This window comes from Sinocyclocheilus anshuiensis, unplaced genomic scaffold, assembly GCF_001515605.1.
Source record: "Sinocyclocheilus anshuiensis isolate Anshui unplaced genomic scaffold, SAMN03320099.WGS_v1.1 scaffold1530, whole genome shotgun sequence".
In the NCBI taxonomy this organism is placed as follows: Eukaryota; Metazoa; Chordata; class Actinopteri; order Cypriniformes; family Cyprinidae; genus Sinocyclocheilus; species Sinocyclocheilus anshuiensis.
Window position 1 is genome coordinate 215,530 of NW_015542493.1, and position 20,583 is coordinate 236,112.

At 37.3% G+C, this 20,583-nt stretch overlaps 1 pseudogene; it reads right to left on the reverse strand.

The window, feature by feature from the left end:
- Window positions 1-8,420, reverse strand: part of LOC107694099 (histone deacetylase complex subunit SAP130-like) — a 28,853-nt pseudogene extending 20,433 nt beyond the window's left edge.
- Window positions 8,421-20,583: the final 12,163 nt, after the last annotated feature.

Below are 20,583 nucleotides of genomic sequence, written 5' to 3' on the forward strand. Positions count from 1 at the left end.
TTCCTTCCTTGATTTGCGTTGTTCACTAGCTTGCACGTGTTTCTAAGTCTTGCCGATTTAAACATTCAAGTGTTTTAAACCATTCACACGCATTCGGAGCTGCGCGCACTCATTCAAAGCGTGCACAGAGAGCCGCATTTCAGACAATGCGCGTACACAGATTTGATTCCTCTTTCGCATATCCTTGCATCTGAATGAACACATACACACAAAATTATCTCAAAATAACTGTCTCGGCAAGTATTCTCGTAAACAGTCTGTTATGGCTTAAGTGAACGTAAACAGTGGTGAAAGAAATCTCAAGTGCATCATTGCTTTTTATTTATAATTTGTCTTAAATCTCATTTTGTTAAAAAGAAAAGTTGTGAGAAAATTGTATTGTGAAATCAGTATAGTGAATCGCATCGCATCGCATCGTGAGTTGAGTGAATCGTTACATCCCTATATGCTACTAGTTTTTGCTGTGGTATCAAAGAAGTATTCTGTTATTTCAATAATAAAGAACCATATTTTTTTTGCTCATCTGCAAAATGATCCGATCTGTTACTCAAAATCTGATATGGTAATGCAATATGATACGAGCCGTGGGTTTTGTGATCCGTTGCACCCCTTCTCTCTTGACTTGTTATTTGAAGAAAAAAAGCAATCACTGAAGTTTTTAATCATGATGATTTGTCCGCAGTGAAGTTCAGCTGATGTCTTTTTTTTTTTTTTATTCGGGCTACTTAAATTAATTTTGGGCTACCAAAATCTGAAGATTGTCTGCCCGAAGGGCTACCAGCGATTTTGAAATTTTGCGAGCCCTGCTAACAGTAATTACTCTAATAATGATATTTAATTTTCAAACAAAAAAATTGGTAACACATTATTTTAAGGTGTATTTGTTACACACGTTACATGTAGTCCTATTAAATTCCGTATCAGTTACAAAATATTATTACTTGCCTATAAGGCCCTTAATGGGTTAGCTCCTGCGTACCTAACTAGTCTTCTACCACGCTACAATCCATCACGCTCCCTAAGGTCGCAAAACAGTGTTGCCGAGTCCATGGTTTCCCGCGGAATTGGGCTACTTTAACACTGTTGCTGCCGTGGGTTGAAGCGACTCCAATAACGTGATATTTAGCCCCTGGAATGCGACTTTTATCAGGGGTACCCCACCAAAAAAAATATGTGTATTTTACCCCCCGAACACAATTATGCAGGTTTTGCTTTGAAAATCTGGCAACCCTGCATGTACTTACTATTATAATAACAATTAATTATACGCAAGTAACCCTAAGCCAAACCCTAATCCTAACCCTAACCATATAGTAAGTACATGTAGTTAATTAATATTACTCAGTACTTAAATGTACAATTACAATGTAACAAAGAAACCTTAAAATAAAGTGTAACCAAAAATAATATAAAAAAATGAAAAATGATTTTACAATTTTTATAAACAACATGCTGTCTTCATAATATCATGCCTTATATCTTTTCTAATACAGTATAAAAGTGTCTATACACAAGGCCCAATAAGTAGCTGCCTTTGTACTTTAGGAAGAGATTGCCTTGCAGAGGATCATAATATTTGGTGGCCTTGGCTTTAAAAAGTTTGAAAACCCTTGCTTTACATAACTTTAGATCTATAGGCTCATAGTAGGACTGACCTGTGTGATGGTGTGAGGCGGCTGGGCCTTCTGGGCTCCAATAGCTGGGTGGGAGGGAAGGGTGATGCGCGTGGCAGTGTCCCGGGGAGTGGGGGGACGCTGGATGTTGATGGGGGTTGGTGGAGGGTGAATGGTTACTGGTCGCCTAAAAATGCAAATTCAAAATTATTGGAATAACACCAAACAGTATTTTGACAGTATAATGATATGATCAGTTAAAAGAGCAAAGAGATACAATCATTTACCCATGAACCATCTCTGCAGCATGTGTGACAGGGGTGTTGATGACTGGGGACTGGGTTCTAGCAGCTGGGATGGGAGCCACCATAGTGGGCAGAACAGCAGTCGAGGTGGTTACTAAAGGTCGAGACTGTGAATATAGACACTGTGGGTAAATATAAAGAACTTTCAAGAACTAAAGAAAGATATTGCAGATCTATAAACCATAGTTTTTGAATATCCCTTTCACAACTGTGCAATCAGGCAGCAACAGCAAATCTACTAAACAACCGGGCCTGCTTATGCATGTTTTATGGCTTGCAAATATATACATATGGTTTTCTCTGTTGTACTGAACATTGTTGTTGCAAATTTCCTATGATTAAAGGGGTCATATGACGATGCTAAAAATAACATTATTTGGTGTATTTGGTGTAATGCAATGCGTTTACGCGGTTTAAGGTTCAAAAACCACATTTTCCACATACCATACATTATTGCTGCTCATCTCTGCCGTGCCTTTCTGAAACACGTCAATTTTTACAAAGCTCATCGTTCTGAAAAGCAAGGTGTGCTCTGATTGGCCAGCTATCCAGTGCGTTGTGATTGGCCAAATACCTCTAGTGTGTGACGGAAATGTTACGCCCCTTACCATATTTGGAAACACACAGCGTCTCCACGACATGACAGCGGCAACAATACTACAGCGAGAATAAAAGTTATGCCTTCTTTCTTTGCGTAAACATTTGGCCGGTGTTATGCAAATCTTCCCACACAGTGACGTAGACGTGTGGGCGTGTTTGAATGAGGCGTGGATGAGTCTTAACTTTTATTAATAATATCTCTTTGGTGTTTGAGACTTTAGTCTATGAAACTTTACGGATCTTATATATGCACGAACAGCTTGTAATACTCCAAAGACAAATGAACACTTAAAATCACATCATTTGACCCCTTTAACATACGTAACTGCATACGTAAATGAATAAAATCACAAAATTCCATATGCCTTTTTTTTATAATGAACATACATTTTTGTAGTTATAGCAAGCTCTTGAACATTTTATGGGGCAGAAATTGGGAGTAAAAAAAATATACTTTTTTATCCTTATCCAATAAATCATGAACAACTGGAAAAGTCATAGTGGCCTATGAATATTGTGGACATTGGGGAGGCCTTGGAGTCAAAAAGGTCAAGGCTCTAAACATGACATTTACTTTAAGTGCTGTTTAGATCTGAGCAGACTGTTGTGTCTAGTTGTATGTGATCAGTAAGTTGCGAAGCCTCTGCACCTGAATAGGCTGATGTATAATGTGCTGCACAGCTGCAGGTTGGCTAGGGCCTGCGTTTCCTCCTCCGGCTGGTCTGAGAACAGTAGGGCCTTTAGTGCTAGACATGACAGCTGCAGCAGCTGCGCCTGAAACACCAAACACAAGCACAAATATTACACTATTACAGTAGGTTACAGTTCATGTCAAAAACACAAACACACCAGAAAATTCACCTTCATCACATAAAGGTGACTTGTGTCATTTATAGCATCAAACAAGTGCAAAAATAGCATTTGGAATCTATTTTAGCATGAAGCTACTTGTGACATTATTATACAATTCAACACAGGGATGTAAATTAACACAATTTCATTGAGGTTTAAAAGGAAATTTTGTAATAGACTAGCTAACTACTGTAAAAGTAACAAATCCAGTGTGTAAATACACAATGTTATTCCAAAAGCCAAATTCAGTGCTAAATACAGTTGAAAAACAGGTCATATACTTGTTTGCCGTGCATTTTGATAACGTCAATTTTCTTTTTACAATTATGATTTTTACATTGTAATATGTTCCATGTGACTTCACTCTCTCTTTCTCTCTTGGTGAGTGAATTGAATGTTTTATATTTAGTAACTGTATTGCTTAAAATAAAAATACATTTTATTTTAAAAATAATGTGTAAATAAAATGAAACAAAAAAAAACATTTTTTGTTGATCCTGGGTCAACAGTATTGTCCAAAAACATAGAACTAACCCTATCCCTACCCCTAAACCTAACCCTACCCATAATTTATCCCTAAAATCAGAGGGAAATGATAGTTGAATAACAAGGGTGCAGAAGCACCTAACATTGTTGTAAGCCTAAAGCAGACATTTCCTGTAAATTTATCCCTCATATCTGATTGGTTGATTGGGATGTTGATCCAGGAACACATTGTACTTGGTGAAATCACGTTCACCATGAAATTACTAGAAATTTCAGTTTTTCGGTGTAAAAGGGCCCATCAATTCTAACTGTATGTGTTTTGCATATGGGAAAAAGAAGCCATAAAATGCCATAAAATGTATGACGTGAGATAATGTTGCATTAAAATAGCCAACAAGATTTAGCGAGTTTCTAAACATTTTCCCCCAAAATAGAACAAACTGAGTAATTTATTCAACTTTTCCACTCATATAATGCAGTTTATGGCTGTATATTTTTTTCAACTAAAATTGACATTTCCTGTAAACTTATCCCTCAGTTCTCATTGGTTGATTGGAATGTTGTTCCAGGATCAACAAGGATGTTGATCCAGGAACACGTTGCACTTGATGAAATCATGTTCACCATGCTGGATTCTAGATCTTGAAAAACTGTAAAAATGAGCAAGTGACATTTTAAATAACAAAAAACAAAAGACATTCTTTCATAAAATTCTGTCATCATTTACTCACCTTCGTGTATGACTTACTTTCTCCTGCAGAATACAAAAGATATTTTGACCGCTGGTAACCGAACAGTTTTGGTGACCATGACTTCCATTTTATATTAAAAAAACAAACAAATAAACACCTATACATTTCTTAAAATAACTTATTTTGTGTTCTACAAAAAAAAAAGTAAGTCATACAGGTTTGGAACGACAAGAGGGGGAGTAAAAGATGAACAGAGTTTCATTTTGGGTAAACTATCCCTTTATGCAATAATGTCAGTTTTGTATGAAAAAAATGGCTGACCTCTCGGCAGATGGGAGGTGAAAGTGTGGGGAGGAGCAGGAGATGCGATCTGTAGCGCAGGTGCACTGCCCCTGAAGATCTGCACATTAGTGGCCATTAGTTGATGCAGGTTACTCTGTCCCTGGAGAAATATTATTTAATCGCAAAATGTTTGTTGCAGTAAGCACACTGTGTGTAATCTAAAGAAACCTGTCATAGTCAAGTAGTTCATCGTTGTGATAGTGCCCATACCTGCTGACCGCTGAAGGTTGCCACTGGTATAGAGGCTGGAGCAATGTTGCTCTCAAGGGGAACTGTGATATGTCCAGACACTTTGGCTGGAACAGGTATATGACCTTGGCTAACGGCTGGAGCAGGTGCTATAAGACGACTGGGCATAGGTGACTTCAGGGCAGCCTGCAGAATTAACATCATAACAAAAAGATCATTTGCGAGTTCAAGTTGCCTAAAAGTTAAGGTGATTCAAAACTAGCATTTAAAGTATCCAAAAAAAAAGTGGATGGATGCATGGATGGATGTCCAGAATCTTTCACATTTTATTTCTTCTGGGCAAACATGTACACTACTTTTTTAGTTTAGATGACTAACTTTTTAGTTTTAGATCAATAGATTTAAATTTGTCAGTGTGGTGTATCATAATATCATAATTCATAAATGTTGTGAAATATGTATGTGGATTGTGATTTAATACGTTTTTTAATAAGTTTAAGAATTAGCTTTGTCCCTATCTCCCTGAACAAAATGTCAAAATGAAGTTGATGTAAAATATTTTTTAATGGAATTGATCATTTCAAATAAGCACATAAAAATCACAGGAGCAAAGATAGTGAACTGAAGTTACCTTCACTGATCCCTCGCTGACACTGGACTGCTGGCCCTGTAGTAGTTGGACTGATGGGGCGGCCACAGTTACAGGAGGGCTGGGCTGGATAGGCACATGCTGGGGCAGAGCAGGAGGCTGGCCTAGAGCTTGGACCTGTGGGTAGGGCCTGACCACCACCATCTCCTGCTTATCATCACGGAACGATGCAATTCCACCTGCACTGCCACTGCTGCTGCCAGGCGGACCATCCTGAGAGTGATCCACTTCACGGCTGCTGTCTTCACTGCCTACTGCAACACATTATTTAGAAGTAATGGTAAATATTATTATTGTCATATTTCAGTTGTAATGTAAAATACAATTATTTTTCTTAAATAATTTAAAAATTATTTTTATTTTACAGTGAAATACTACAATATTAATACTTCTTGTTTTGTTATGATTTAGTATTTTTATTTATTAATAATATTTTATTTTATAGCCTTATTGATATATAAGCTCAAATGTCTGGCCAAACTGTGCAGACCTACAAACAAGCACAGCTGGATTTATTTATTTTATTTATTTATTAATCGCAACTGCAAAAAAAAAAATTATAGTAACTGATGATGGATTTCTTGTAACAAGGGGGTTTTGTCAACAGCATTAGCTAATTTTAGTTGTTAGTTTTCGCTATGGTATCAACCACGGGCACTTTGATTTTGATAGCGATGACCCTATCTGCAACTAAATGGTCTGGACTCCTACCTGGTTGTGTGCCTAGGACGCCGCTGTCAGTAGACCTCTGACCCGGTCCAGCTCCAGAAGGAGGCAGAGCAGCTCTGGGAAACTGCTGAGAACTCATCTTGTGTTTATTATCTGTCAGAAAAGACCAATTACAGTTGAACAGTTTTAATATCTTCATGCACTAAAGGGCAAGGACAAATATCACAACTCAAAAAGAACTGGAGAGCAGAGTGTGATTTAGAGCAGAAGTGTGAAATCCTGCTTCTGGCCACTGTGCAGCAGAGTTTACTTACAACTATACTCTTACGTGTACTCTTCAAGCAACCCCAGAGATTTAGAATACATGATTATGGTGCGTCTCTAACTAGGGCTGGATGTAAAATGCACGATGGTGGCCCCATTCAGGAGTAACGTTAGGGTTTGAGACTCCAGCTCTAGAGTTCAGTGTGGCACATGTATGATAGTTCATGTTTAGACACGGACCACAGCATTTATTTGCAAACAAAGCACATGATCGAACAAAACCAACAGCAAACTACGATCGATGCACTGCACAGACCACACATTAATCTCCATTCGCTCTCTTTTACCAAGTAATATCCACCAACACTTCAAATATTGTTATTAAGGCGCGATAAGCACTAGCTGATGGCAATGTCACTTTTGGTGCATTAATGTTTACTTCATTAAAACGGAACAGGTTGCACGACTAAATCATACAAACAGTCAACAAGCCACGATAAAATAATAGATGTTACAGATCAAAACAGAGGCGTTACTGCTGGTTGACAAAAGCTAATGAGAACCTGTTTATAAAGTGCTGGTTATATGCAGGAAGTATGGGGGTTCTTGCATGACAACAATATGAAATGTAATACAAATACAAATAAGACCTATGAGGAAAACATAAGAAACATTGTAAATACTACCGTGTGTGTGTTTGTCTGTCTGTCTCTCTCTCTCTCTCTTCTCTCTCTCTCTTCTCTCTGTCTCTCTCTCTCTCTCTCGCTCGCTCTCTCTAAAGCTTTCCCCACTCCATAGTGTGAATAATGCATCAACCAAAAAACACGAATGGCGGATAGGTGCAAACGATTTCAAAATAAAACCCCCATTTCAGCAAAGAAAGGGACTTTGATATGAGCCCCAAGTTATTGTTTTTATCCCCCTCTTATGTTTTTGGTCTTAATTTTTCTTAATGTTTAAGAATATATACTGCTTCTGGCCACTGTGCAGCAGAGTTTACTTACAACTATACTCTTACGTGTACTCTTCAAGCAACCCCAGAGATTTAGAATACATGATTATGGTGCGTCTCTAACTAGGGCTGGATGTAAAATGCACGATGGTGGCCCCATTCAGGAGTAACGTTAGGGTTTGAGACTCCAGCTCTAGAGTTCAGTGTGGCACATGTATGATAGTTCATGTTTAGACACGGACCACAGCATTTATTTGCAAACAAAGCACATGATCGAACAAAACCAACAGCAAACTACGATCGATGCACTGCACAGACCACACATTAATCTCCATTCGCTCTCTTTTACCAAGTAATATCCACCAACACTTCAAATATTGTTATTAAGGCGCGATAAGCACTAGCTGATGGCAATGTCACTTTTGGTGCATTAATGTTTACTTCATTAAAACGGAACAGGTTGCACGACTAAATCATACAAACAGTCAACAAGCCACGATAAAATAATAGATGTTACAGATCAAAACAGAGGCGTTACTGCTGGTTGACAAAAGCTAATGAGAACCTGTTTATAAAGTGCTGGTTATATGCAGGAAGTATGGGGGTTCTTGCATGACAACAATATGAAATGTAATACAAATACAAATAAGACCTATGAGGAAAACATAAGAAACATTGTAAATACTACCGTGTGTGTGTTTGTCTGTCTGTCTCTCTCTCTCTCTCTGTCTGTCTGTCTCTCTCTCTGTCTCTCTCTCTCTCTCTCGCTCGCTCTCTCTAAAGCTTTTCCCACTCCATAGTGTGAATAATGCATCAACCAAAAAACACGAATGGCGGATAGGTGCAAACGATTTCAAAATAAAACCCCCATTTCAGCAAAGAAAGGGACTTTGATATGAGCCCCAAGTTATTGTTTTTATCCCCCTCTTATGTTTTTGGTCTTAATTTTTCTTAATGTTTAAGAATATATATATATATATATATATATATGTCTTTCAAAAATGCATTTTGGGTAAATGCATAAATATTAGATGAAATTTAATCTGACTGAAGACTTGATTCAGTCTTTTGAATTTTTTATTCCATATTTCAAATTATCTCCAATTTCTCATTCATTTTACTTATTTCATTTTTTTTTCTCTTTCTCTTGTCATGTTCTGCAAAGGGAATAAAATAGAACAACAGAAATAAAGGAATGATTAAAGAAAAATAGGAATGGTCATGTATTGATTTACGTGTTTAGTTTATTTCTTAGGCTATTTTTTTCTTTTCTTTTCTTTTTTCCACAATCTCCATAGATTGCGTTTATAGAAATGAATATAAACTTATTATTTTTGTGTGTACAGGCGTTGAAGATTTAAACCACATAGGCCTATGTGTAGGCTATTAAAGAGCCAGACCCTACCTTCACATATTCAAGTTAATACATCTTTCTTATCTTCCATCTGTTGTGTCTTGAAACTGATAAAGAGTATTGCTATGAGTATATTGGGCACAAAGACTGCATTGTTTTTTTTCTGGAGAATTTCACAGGGGAAAGTAGACTAAGGTGAGCAAGTTGTAATTTTCTGTTGCCCTCTAGGAAAAGAAAAAAAAAAGATCTTATTCCTAATTATTTTTTTAGGATGTCTCCCATCTTACATACTTCATCTTACAACAAGCATCCATGATGTACAGTGGTGTGAACGTTTTTGCCCCCTTCCTGTTTATTTTGTATTTTTTGCATGTTTGTCACACTTGAATGGTACAGATCAAACAAATTCATATCACACAACGATATCCCGAGTAAATACAAAATCCAGTTTTGAAATAATGATTTCATTTATTAAAGGAAAAAAGCTGTCCATACCTGCCTGCCACTACGTGAAAAAGTAATTGCCCCCTAAATCTAATAACTGGTTGTGCCACCCTTGGCAGCAACAACTGCAACAGTAGTACTTTTACAACATTTATTTATCTTCCTCAACAGATTCCTTCTCTTTTTTCCCAATGAGATCATTTAAAGCCCATCTGGGTCATAATCTTAACATCACTTTTCATAGTAGAACAAATAGTAGAATTTTGTGAATTTATTCTGCGAATTATGTTTTGTACAAGTGAGCTGAACCACAGGTGACAGAAGTTATGTAGGCTCTTGCCATAACCACAACCAGATGAGAAACCCTAAATATCTTACAAGTGGCACCATCTTTGAAACTAATAAAATGTAGTAGTCTGATCAAGGCATTGCTGAGTACGGTTTATGCTGAACAGTAAACGACATGGCACATGGCATATTCGGTATTACTACCTTAAACATTTTCATATTATGACAACACATTTTTTTAAACTATTCTTATAACAAATTTGAGAAGTTGATACTTGGTGCGTGTTCATATGCAAGTAACCCACAGTCACAGCACTTGCAGAGATGGAGCTTGTATGGAGCAGCATTTGTGAACTGAGCCACTCCGATACACTGAAAACAACAGATCATGCACTGCTTGAGCATAAATGAACACAGTGCCATGCTTCCAAACACTGAAGCTAGTTCTTTTGTATTTTGATAACTCCGAAGGTGTGGTTCTCATTTAATTCCCTGTGACTCCTCTTGCTTGACTTGAGCACTGCATGTGCACGATTGAACACAGGGCGTCACCAGCTTTTTGCATAGGTTATATTGACAAATCATACCAGTGTACTTTGAGGTCAAATGTCTGATTTGCATGTTTAGCCTTGTACAGAGCCAGATTGAGTTTGTCTTGAATCACTGGCAGCAGGTTCTTACAGTTTTCACAGCGGAAGCAGACTGTAACTGGGTCAGGATTTAAACAGCTGAAGATCCTTTTGTTCAGAGGTACAGACTCCTGCAGAGTGGTACTGACATCAAACACCAATATAGACAGCCACATTCTGCAGAGAGAAAGAGAACATGACAAAATGAGCTTCAAAGAGCAAGAAAATGAAAAGAGAACAGAGTAAGAGAGTGAAGATGTGTGAGCATTACCTTGAGAACCATCCCATTGTTGGTCTACTTAAAACAATCTGAACTGCCATTCTAATAATCAAAAAATAAACAAACAATAAACATACAAATATACTGTATTTACATTATCAATATCAAAATCAATCCAAAGCAAAGTCAGAAGTCAAATACCATCTGACTGCCAATAAATTATTTGCAAACAAAATGCAACAATTTCATTATTTTAATCAGTGAATTTTATTATGTTAACGCTGACCATAAGCAGCACACTGAAAAGCAGAAGTATCTCCCCTGGAAACATCTGACCTTGAAACATCTCTTTCTCAGTCACTGTCACCGACAACAGAGCACAAGATGATCAGATTAAACAGATCAGGAAATTAATTACAGTAAGTACTGATGTTGCTAAAGGTGTTTATATGGTTGGGTTAGGGTAAACTGCCTAATCACTTTTTAGTAAGTCATGTGATTCTCTCCTATTTTTAATTTCCTTATAATAATACAATAAATACAATAATATGTATGTGATATGTTTGTGTATGTAATTCATGATAAATCAATGTGCTGGCATTTTGTTTTTGCACTCCCAAACAATTTAACATTAGCAAACACAAACAGCAAATTCAGTCAAAAGCAACAGTAGCAAAATAGTGTTCTTGCACATACTGACAAGCTAATGTTCACTGCTTCACATGTGTGACCCTGGACCACAAAACCAGCCTTAAGTCACTGGGGTATATTTGTAGCAATAGCCAAAAATACATTGTATGGGTCAAAATGATCGATTTTTATTTTATGCCAAAACTCATTGGGATATTAAATAAATATCATGTTCCATAAAGATATTTTGTAAATGTCCTACCTTAAATATATCAAAACTTCATTTTTGATTAGTAATGTGACAACTTTAAAAGTCGATTTTCTAAATATTTCGATTTTTTTTTTTTGCACCCTCAGATTCCAGATTTTCAAATAGTTGCATCTCGGCCAAAAATGGTCCTATCCTAACAAACCAGACATCAATGGAAAGCTGATTTATTCAGTTATTGATTCAGCTTATTTATTCAATTGTAAAAAAAAAAAAAAAAAAAAAAAAAAAAAAAAATTAACCTCCACAGGAACAAAGTCTTTATTACATTTGTGCAAAATAAAATAAAATATTTCAGCATTAGATTAAGTGAATGTGTAGCCTGTGTGTGAGCTTCTAACAGTTTACTTAGGAGTTAAATGGTGGGCTTTTAAGAACACAGGAAAGAGAATGAAGTTGTTTGGTACAAATAAAATCAGGAGGTCTGAGCATTGTGCGTAGTAAGTATCCTTTTATTTCCATGCTCAACTGACACATTATTATAGAAGTCCTAAAACAAAGTTTACCATCAAATGTTTTTTTCCCCCCTTTAACTATAAAATAAGACAGCTGCTCAAAACCAACAGACAGTTGTCTTGCTGTATTGTTGAATTAGAACTTTATAGGGCATTAAACCTTTCAAAGTGTCATAATACATATTCTAAAACAAATGGCATCACAAAATATGATAAATCAAATGCAAGTGGCACATGGGGAAGTCGTGGCCTAATGGTTAGAGAGTTGGACTCGTAACCCAAAGGTTGCGAGTTTGAGTTTCAGGTCCGGCAGGGATTGTAAGTGGGGGGAGTGAATGTACAGCGCTCTCTTCCACCTTCAATACCACGACTGAGGTGCCCTTGAGCAAGGCACCGAACCCCCAACTGTTCCCCGGGCGCCGCAGCATAAATGGCTGCCCACTGCTCCGGGTGTGTGTTCACGGTGTGTGTGTGTGTTCACTGCTGTGTGTGCACTTAGGATGGGTTAAATGCAGAGCACTAATTCCTAGTATGGGTAACCATACTTGGCCACATGTCACGTCACTTCATATAACGTTTATAACAGAGGTACAGAGTAACTAGATTTAGGCTCCATTTTAAGGTCGATATTTTTACTCTATTTGTGGAAAGGCATTTTATGCTGTCCACCAGATGGCACAACTAAACTGAATAATCAAACATTACTCGGCACTACATTTCAACACCTACTGTATAAACATAAAGTTCCTTTAAATAGATCCATATATCCTATATATAGCCTATAGATGTCCATAATTCTATATTTAAAAAAACTCAGCATTTCAAATCCTGCAGAAGTAAACAGTGCAGATAGCAATTTGTAGAGTCATTAAAATGTAATAGTAAATTACCCTCGTGACATTTCCACTATTTACGTAGTTGCCGTAAAAATGTCAAAACAAGGAAAAAGAATGGCTTACTGCCTTACAGGTTACATAAGCATTACATATTTTGCAAGTGCTAAACAAACTCACTGAAATATATTTTATTTTAGACTTAGCTACTCCATAAAATTAACCTCTATTTTGATTTGGAGGTTTTTTTCCCCTAACCTTGGAGTGTCAGCAGTACAGTAGCAATGTTCAATGTTCCAAAAATATCTCAAGTTGATTGGTGATAGAAATTTGGAGCAGACAAACATGCATTAGGTTTCCTGTCTGGCCCAAGTCCAGAAAAATTCCAACAGATTTTCAGAATAAAGCCATGCTAGTCATTCTCAATTAATATCATTCCTGAAAAGACAGGTGCTACAAAGCTTAAGGCTGACAAACAGCATCACACACTCTACTCTATTGTTTGACTTTCTTGAAATTATTCACTGTTCCCTCATAAGGATATTACAAAATAAACACAACTGTTATCCGTTTTTTTTCCCCAATCATATATTTTTATGTGCAGCCAGAGTCTATATGTGCTGATATTTTGTTTGTAATGAGGTCTGATTTTGGCATCAAGTATTCCAACAAAAGTGGTTATGGTCTAAACCAGGGGTGGGCAAACTTGGCCCTTCCAGGCCACTTTCCTATCAAGAGGGCTCAGTTAAACTCAAACTACTATTTAGATACTGTTTTCTAAATGGCTTACATGTAATTGCTTAACATGATTAGCCCTCATTCAATAGACTTCAGTATTCAAAGCTGCAACAGATAGAAATAGATACCCAACAACACAATTTAAAATACAGAATTTTTCTTCATATTTTTGTGAAATTTACCACACACAATTTAACAATCACTTTTTGATCTGCTGTTAAAATCTGTTTGCTCCCACTGAAATGTTCATGCTATAATATCTTGATATATTTGTCTGGGGCTGAAGCAATATCTCATGTTCTTGCCATGTTATTTTATCCTCCTTAGAAAGAGGCAATAAAGTCTGCATAAGCAAATGCTCAGGATGGGGTTTAGGAGGTATAACAGACTGTTTTAGACCTGAAAAGTCCTAGTGCATGGATAACAATCCCATGGCTTTAGCTTCATGTTACTCGCACACATATGGGGCATTACCTCTACTCAGGATGTTTGGCAACACTGCTGTGCTCTCATGAGTCAAAACGGTTTTCCTGGATGAGAGCGAGGCTATTTCTGTCGGTCAAGTAAGGTGCTTCTTGCAAAAGCTCAGGCATGTGTTGGGACTATATTTGGATCAATGGAATCTCCTTCTCTTAATCTAAAAAATTGTGTCTTATTTAGTTTTTAATCATTTCAGCTTACTGTATTACAGGTACAGTCCCCAGTGAAACATGAAGAGTCAAGGACACAATACTGATAAGTGATTTGTCATTTAAAACTAAACAACCGGCTTCACATTCAGCTTGGAGCATTGACTTGGTCACTGTACTGTTTCCCACTGGATTTTTCCATGAATGGCTTCACTTTTACATTAAAGCTGCAAAGGGAGGTGATGGATGTTTTCTTTTGCCCTACTTTTACTAGCTGTATTTAAGCAACTATGAATTAATTATTATCTAAACTCATGCTGGTAGTGTTGCCTAATGTCTTTCTTTTGCGCAATGCTTGATTGCATATTAAAAATCCACTAACTGTGATCCTGCACAATAAACAGTTAAACTCTTGTGCCACTACTGAAACAGTCATGACTTAATTTGCCCTGTTGGTATCAAAGGTGAAAGTATTGTATTAATGAATTCAATACAATTTTCTAAACCGTGGTAAAGGCCTGGAGAGGGCAGAAATCACAACCTAAAATGTGCAAGCATGGGCTGAGGACATTACACATGCTAGAGTACAAACATTCCAGAGGTTATGCAAGAGTAAAATTATTTATTTTGTGACCGGTTTAAAATATACATAACCGTGAGACGAAAACAGAGTATGTCCGATCTTAGAAAGCAGATTTAGTAGGGAACCATAAACGCCGTCAAGAGAAATTATAACCGAGCTCTGCGTTTCTCATCTGTTTACATTGGAAAAGTATTCAAAATCAATGTCAGAAAAGGGAAGATATCACTCTCAATCTTTGTTTCTGTGTTTGTCCTTTAGTTCAGAGATGTAGATAATTCTGGCAGCTGCAGAAAACAAGACAAGCATGCTTTAGAAGTATGTGTGACCAAATGTGGTTTTTTTTTTTACTTCAAAAAATGAACTTGTATCATTTAGTTATTTACTACATTAAGCCTCTGGTAGTCCATGGGCATTTCAGGCAGTATTTATTTATTATTTATTTTTTTTTATTTAATCAGAATGGTACGAGATTTTTGTGGCACTGGCAAGGCGAGTACAAATTAGAATTGTGGACTGGATTGAAAAGGTGTGGATTTAAGTTTTAACCCACTTAAGGCATGTTTACACAAAGATACACTTAAAATGGAAAAGATTTTCCTTTGTGTTTTTGCAGAGATAGTTTTGCATACAGACAACAATGTTGTATCCCTTGTTGGATCCATGAAAATGACTAAAAATGCTGTATTATGCATGCCAGGCCAGTAGTTGGCGATGTCTGCGCCTTTGTAAAGAAACACTACGTGCCTGCGCACTGTAGACTGAAAATGTAGTACACATGCGCTTGACATCACCGTTTTCATATATTTGTGTTTTTATGATGCGTTTTTACTTGCACTTTGAAACCTGTTTTCAAAAGTTTGCATTCTCAGGCCGCCCAAATGCTACTGTCATGTAAATTAATGGCCAAAACTCATTAAAACTTTTCAGTTTTTAGTTAAAAACAGTGTTGTATAAATGTCAAAAACTTACTGCTGTATAGGAAATTAAAACTGCAGAGCTTTTTTTTTCTTCTTCAATCTAAAAAAATAAGCCATGGTGCAGAAAAAAGCGATAAAGCCGTCTGTCAATTTTGACCTCCAGGATTACAAGTGTAACCCCAGAATTAAGAGTACCAAAATGTAAAGTACAAACAGCAGCTATTTACAAGTCTAAAAGTGTAGATGATATTTACACTTACAGGCATTGCCTAAATTGTTTGTTGTGTAGTAATTCACATTTGAAGGGCCTGGAAAACCTTACTTTTTCCCACCAGCAGATCATTCTAGATTCTTCTGTGGCTCATACGCACCAAATTGTCAACAAGACATAAATATCCATCCAACTCCTGTGCATGTGGACTCTAATGTGCACTGTACCAAAGGTTAAGCTGAGAGGGCAGTTAGAAACAACCATTTCTCCACATTTTCTCTCTATGCCATGTGCAAACATGAGGCGAGAGCATGTGTGCTACTAAATAAGTGACACTGTCCATCCTCACCGGTCAGAGTGTGACTGGGATTGAGCTCTTGTGAAATGGCATAGTGAACATTCCTGTCTACAGCATGCATTACATAGCAGTGCAAGGACCTTATCTGGGTTAACTGGGTTATCTGGGAAAAATCTGGGAAAAATCATCACATGCTGGGGAAATCAAACCGTATCCATGAATAAACATGTTTCAGTGAAGGCATGGAATTCTGAAGAGATTTCTGACAAACATGAAAATATTTGAAAACCGATTGCTATTTCACAAGCCACTTCATAACACACAGACATGGACGTAAATACAGGTGACGGATGCTTTGCGATGACCAATTCATATTTGCAATGCTGCAACATAGACACTTTGAGTGTTTTGCCAGGTAATTTGAACACTTCATCAGTCTGGCATCCATCAGGCATGTCTGACCTTCCTGTGGAGCTCTTGATGCAAGTCATTGGATGTTCTCTAGACTGGAAGCACAATAACTGATCATAATTAGGCTATCTTTAGAATAGAGTCACAGAGACAGATTAGAATTTGCCTCATCTAGTCTTTATTCCAGTTTACATAAGGCCTCATCTTTGTCAAACTGTCATTAAAGAACATGCTGGAGATAAAAACTTGTTCTGCAAAATGTGACATTTGAAAAAGACAAAATCAGGGTAAACATCACTCGAGTAACGAGAATATTGTGTACCATTTCCAATAAAGCTGTGCAATATGAGAATATTTTTAAATGTTTATGATACATAAAAGACTAACAGTGAAATTATCCAAAGGAGTCTGCAATTTTATTCCAAAAATGTCTCTATCAACATCATTTTCATCTAATCGCTTTTAAAAAAACAATACCAAATTTGAGGTGTGGTTGTGACCAGAATTTACATTTTAAATTAAATGAAAATTCTTTATTATTTATTTGACTAAGTAATTTCCCTTACATATGTTAAAACTAATATATAAAGATTTTTTAAATCACAGCTGACTGCACAGAAACTTATACCTCACCCAAATACACCTCACTGAATAATAAGATGGGTGTCAGATTCAGATCTCTGTGACAGGAAGATGATACTTCTGCACTTCCTGTTACTCCACCTTCAGCACTCACTTTTCAAATAGCAGATTGGAGAAATGCATCTGTCTGAAAAGATTATCCTGACTCCGTAAACACCACACCCTCCATTTGTGGAGCCCTTTTGTGCTGTCGGGTTAGTTAAAAGTGGCTAATTGTTTTCAAGGCAGATAAAACAAACAGTGCTATTTTGTTAGTTTGCTTTCTAACCTCAATTTCTATGGATGAAATTTTACACTCTTAGTTTTCAATTATTCAGCTGTATTTGTTGAAATGATTTTACATGGTACGTTTATGTTATTTGTGATTCAATACCAATGGGCTTCGAATAGTTGTCGAAGATACTCAGCAAAAAAAAAACTTTCAACTTCCTTTAGTGGATAATGTTACTGTTTGTGCATGAAAAAGCCTGGGCAGGCTAGGTTGAATTGCGTTAGTAGTGTGTTGCTGCCACCGTTTCGCAGATCTAACGTTGCCGTTTACGTTCACAGACATAACCAACTGTGTGTATTTGATAGTTAAGGCGAAAGAGCTATCTTTTGCTGGACGCATTTCATGTGTGTGCTTAGAAAAAGCGTGTATACGAAATTTAAACTGACAAGGATTTTTAAATGCATGCAAAGAATAAACATTTCATGATGAAGAACTGCAACATTACGTGAGTGTGAGAGAGATCATAATCGAAACAAACAGATGGTTTGTTTGTTGTTGCTATATAGAGAATGAGGTATAGAGCACAACAGTCTGGTTCTGGAAGTAAAAACTCCATTAATTTTCTCCATAGGGAAACTGATTTTGAACTTTTTGTTAACCAATTCTATATGCTTTTGTTGAGCTCATCTGTTCACATTAATTTAACTCATTTTTAAAATAACTGCACTTAGTAGCAGAATAGTGAAAAACTATACCCATGATGCTGTATAGAAATTCCACCGATAAGAGAGTCGCAGCAAACAAAGTGCACCAAAAAACACCTTTAGCACCGTTCCAGAATGGTAGGCTATAATAAATTATCTGTGGGGTATTATGAGCTGAAACTTCACAGACATGTTCTGAGGTCACCTGAAAAGAGGCATAATAGGATGCCTTTAAAATTAGACAGCCGTAACCTTCTTTGGAAAGGAAAGGGGAAAGAGTTGGTGAGGGAAATTTATTCCATCCACACTCCTGGAGGTTTTGGAATCTCAGCGAGTCTCCTTGGGAACTGATGGAAAACACAACATTTGACTTATTGAATTGTTTTTCTAGGTATGTGTTACTAAGGTCCTTGACCAAGAACATGTTACTAAGGTCTTTGGAACATCTGTAAAGGCCAGTATTAACAATGTGCTTTTCATTTGCTGAGTCAGTGAAGGCATCACTGGAAAAAACTATTCTGAACACTGATGGGAACCATTTTTCATGATGGTTATCATACTTAATCATGTAAAGATAAAGCATGAATGCATTTCGTTCTTCTGCGGGACACAAAAGATGATATTTTGAACAACATTTGCAACTAAACGTTGAAGCCTACTGACTTCCAAGTGTACAGATAAACAAGAGATTTATTAGAATATGTTCCACAGAAGAAATAAAGTCATTCAGTAAGTAAATGACAGAATTTTCATTTTTGGGTGAACCGTCACTTATCAACTGACAATTCACTATGAACATCACCTATAGCAATATGATTGCACTACATGTTCATCGGAAGAAACTGTAGATGTCTTCAAGGCTTTTACATTTTCAAATTGCAAATATTTCTGGAATGGACCAAGTCCCTGATGGTTCCACTGAAATTTGGGGAGCCTGGGAAGCCTGCTAAAACAAGCTGAGTGCCAAGAATGACATTCCCCATGAAACAGCGCAAGATCTTAGTATGCACACTAACAGATGTTGAAGCTCTTAGTCCGCCAATCTTACCCCTCACCTAGACAGAACACCAGAAATGAACAAGACTGTTCAAGGAGACAAGAAAAGCTTTCAGTTACATAAAGACACAGTGGTATATAAATGATTTATAAGCCCAGCAACCTGCTATTGCGCAAGGACAGTGATGATTCTGGTAGTGGAAGGAGGTGACTGCTAGCACACCAGGCCATTGGTTGACCTTGAAGTGTACTGGAGCCCCCTGAGGAGTGAGACATTCCAGCAGGAGCATTCCTTGCGTCTGTACTCCTTCAGCTGAGAAAAGTCACACTGATCTGTCACAAGTAAACCCATCGGCCAGGTATCTCGCAAAGCATTTATGGAATGCCAGCTCACACCTACCGAGGGAGGCATGAGAGGCAAAATATTTATCCTGAAAACAGAAACCCACTGAAGAACACACACAGTCTTCTTCTCAGTTGACTTATTTAAAACTGTTAGGTGTCCTACAGCTTTTAAGTTATAGTGTCGCTCAGGGTGTGTGAGGATCATCGTATTAATGCATAGGCTATACTACAAAGTGGATTATCCTGAAACATGAATGCATTGAGTTGGCAGGCTGGAACCAACAGCAAAAAGGCTGCTCTTATATGGGGATTCATTTGTCTGCATTCTTTAGAAAACTATTTCAAAAATGCAGCTGATGAACAGAACTTGGGAGTCAAAGTTCTTAAGAGATTAATGCTGCTGACAGAGCAGGGAGGAAAGGTGAAACTCTACCAGGCACATTTTTCATATAGCTAGGTTTGTGCCTTATACAACCCCACTCGCAATGAGATTAATTATGAAAAGTAAGACTTCTGCATGAAGCTCTTGTAGAGCTGGGACGTTTGATATTGAGGCTCCAAAGCCTGTTTTACTCTATTGAAGCAGACTGGTGTTGAGGCTTGTATCAAATCTCCGTGTCACGTGACCGATGGCGTTTGCGGCTTCATACGTCACAATGAAACACCTGAAGCGAGGTGACCGATTCGATTCTTTGGTGCGGCTTCATTCATTATAAGGAGGCGCGAAATGCTTGGTGTTCCCTCCCTGCTTTATAGTAACACTTTCATATGTGGACAATGATTCTCAGAATGAAGACACAGCTGCTATTGCGGAGTATTGCTTTTGTGTTGAAACTGGAATCAACAAGATGTGCGAATCATTTGAAAGTGGCTGCTATAATTGCAGCTGACCACTAGATGTCACTGGTATGGTCTGTCTTTGAGGCTTTGAATCTCTCTCTTTTTTTTTTTTTTTGGTACAATCAGTACAAAGCCTCAAAAGCTTCACAAGGCTTCGTCTGCCCATGTCTAGGCTCCTGTCTCCTGAAGTCCTGAAGTTCAAACCCTGATCAAAATCACCTACCTGTACTTTTCAAGTAACTTTGAAGACCTTGAAACTTTGCAGAGCAGGGCCAGATTTGAGCAACCCTGCTCTTAAGGTTTTAAATAAAATCTCAATGATGC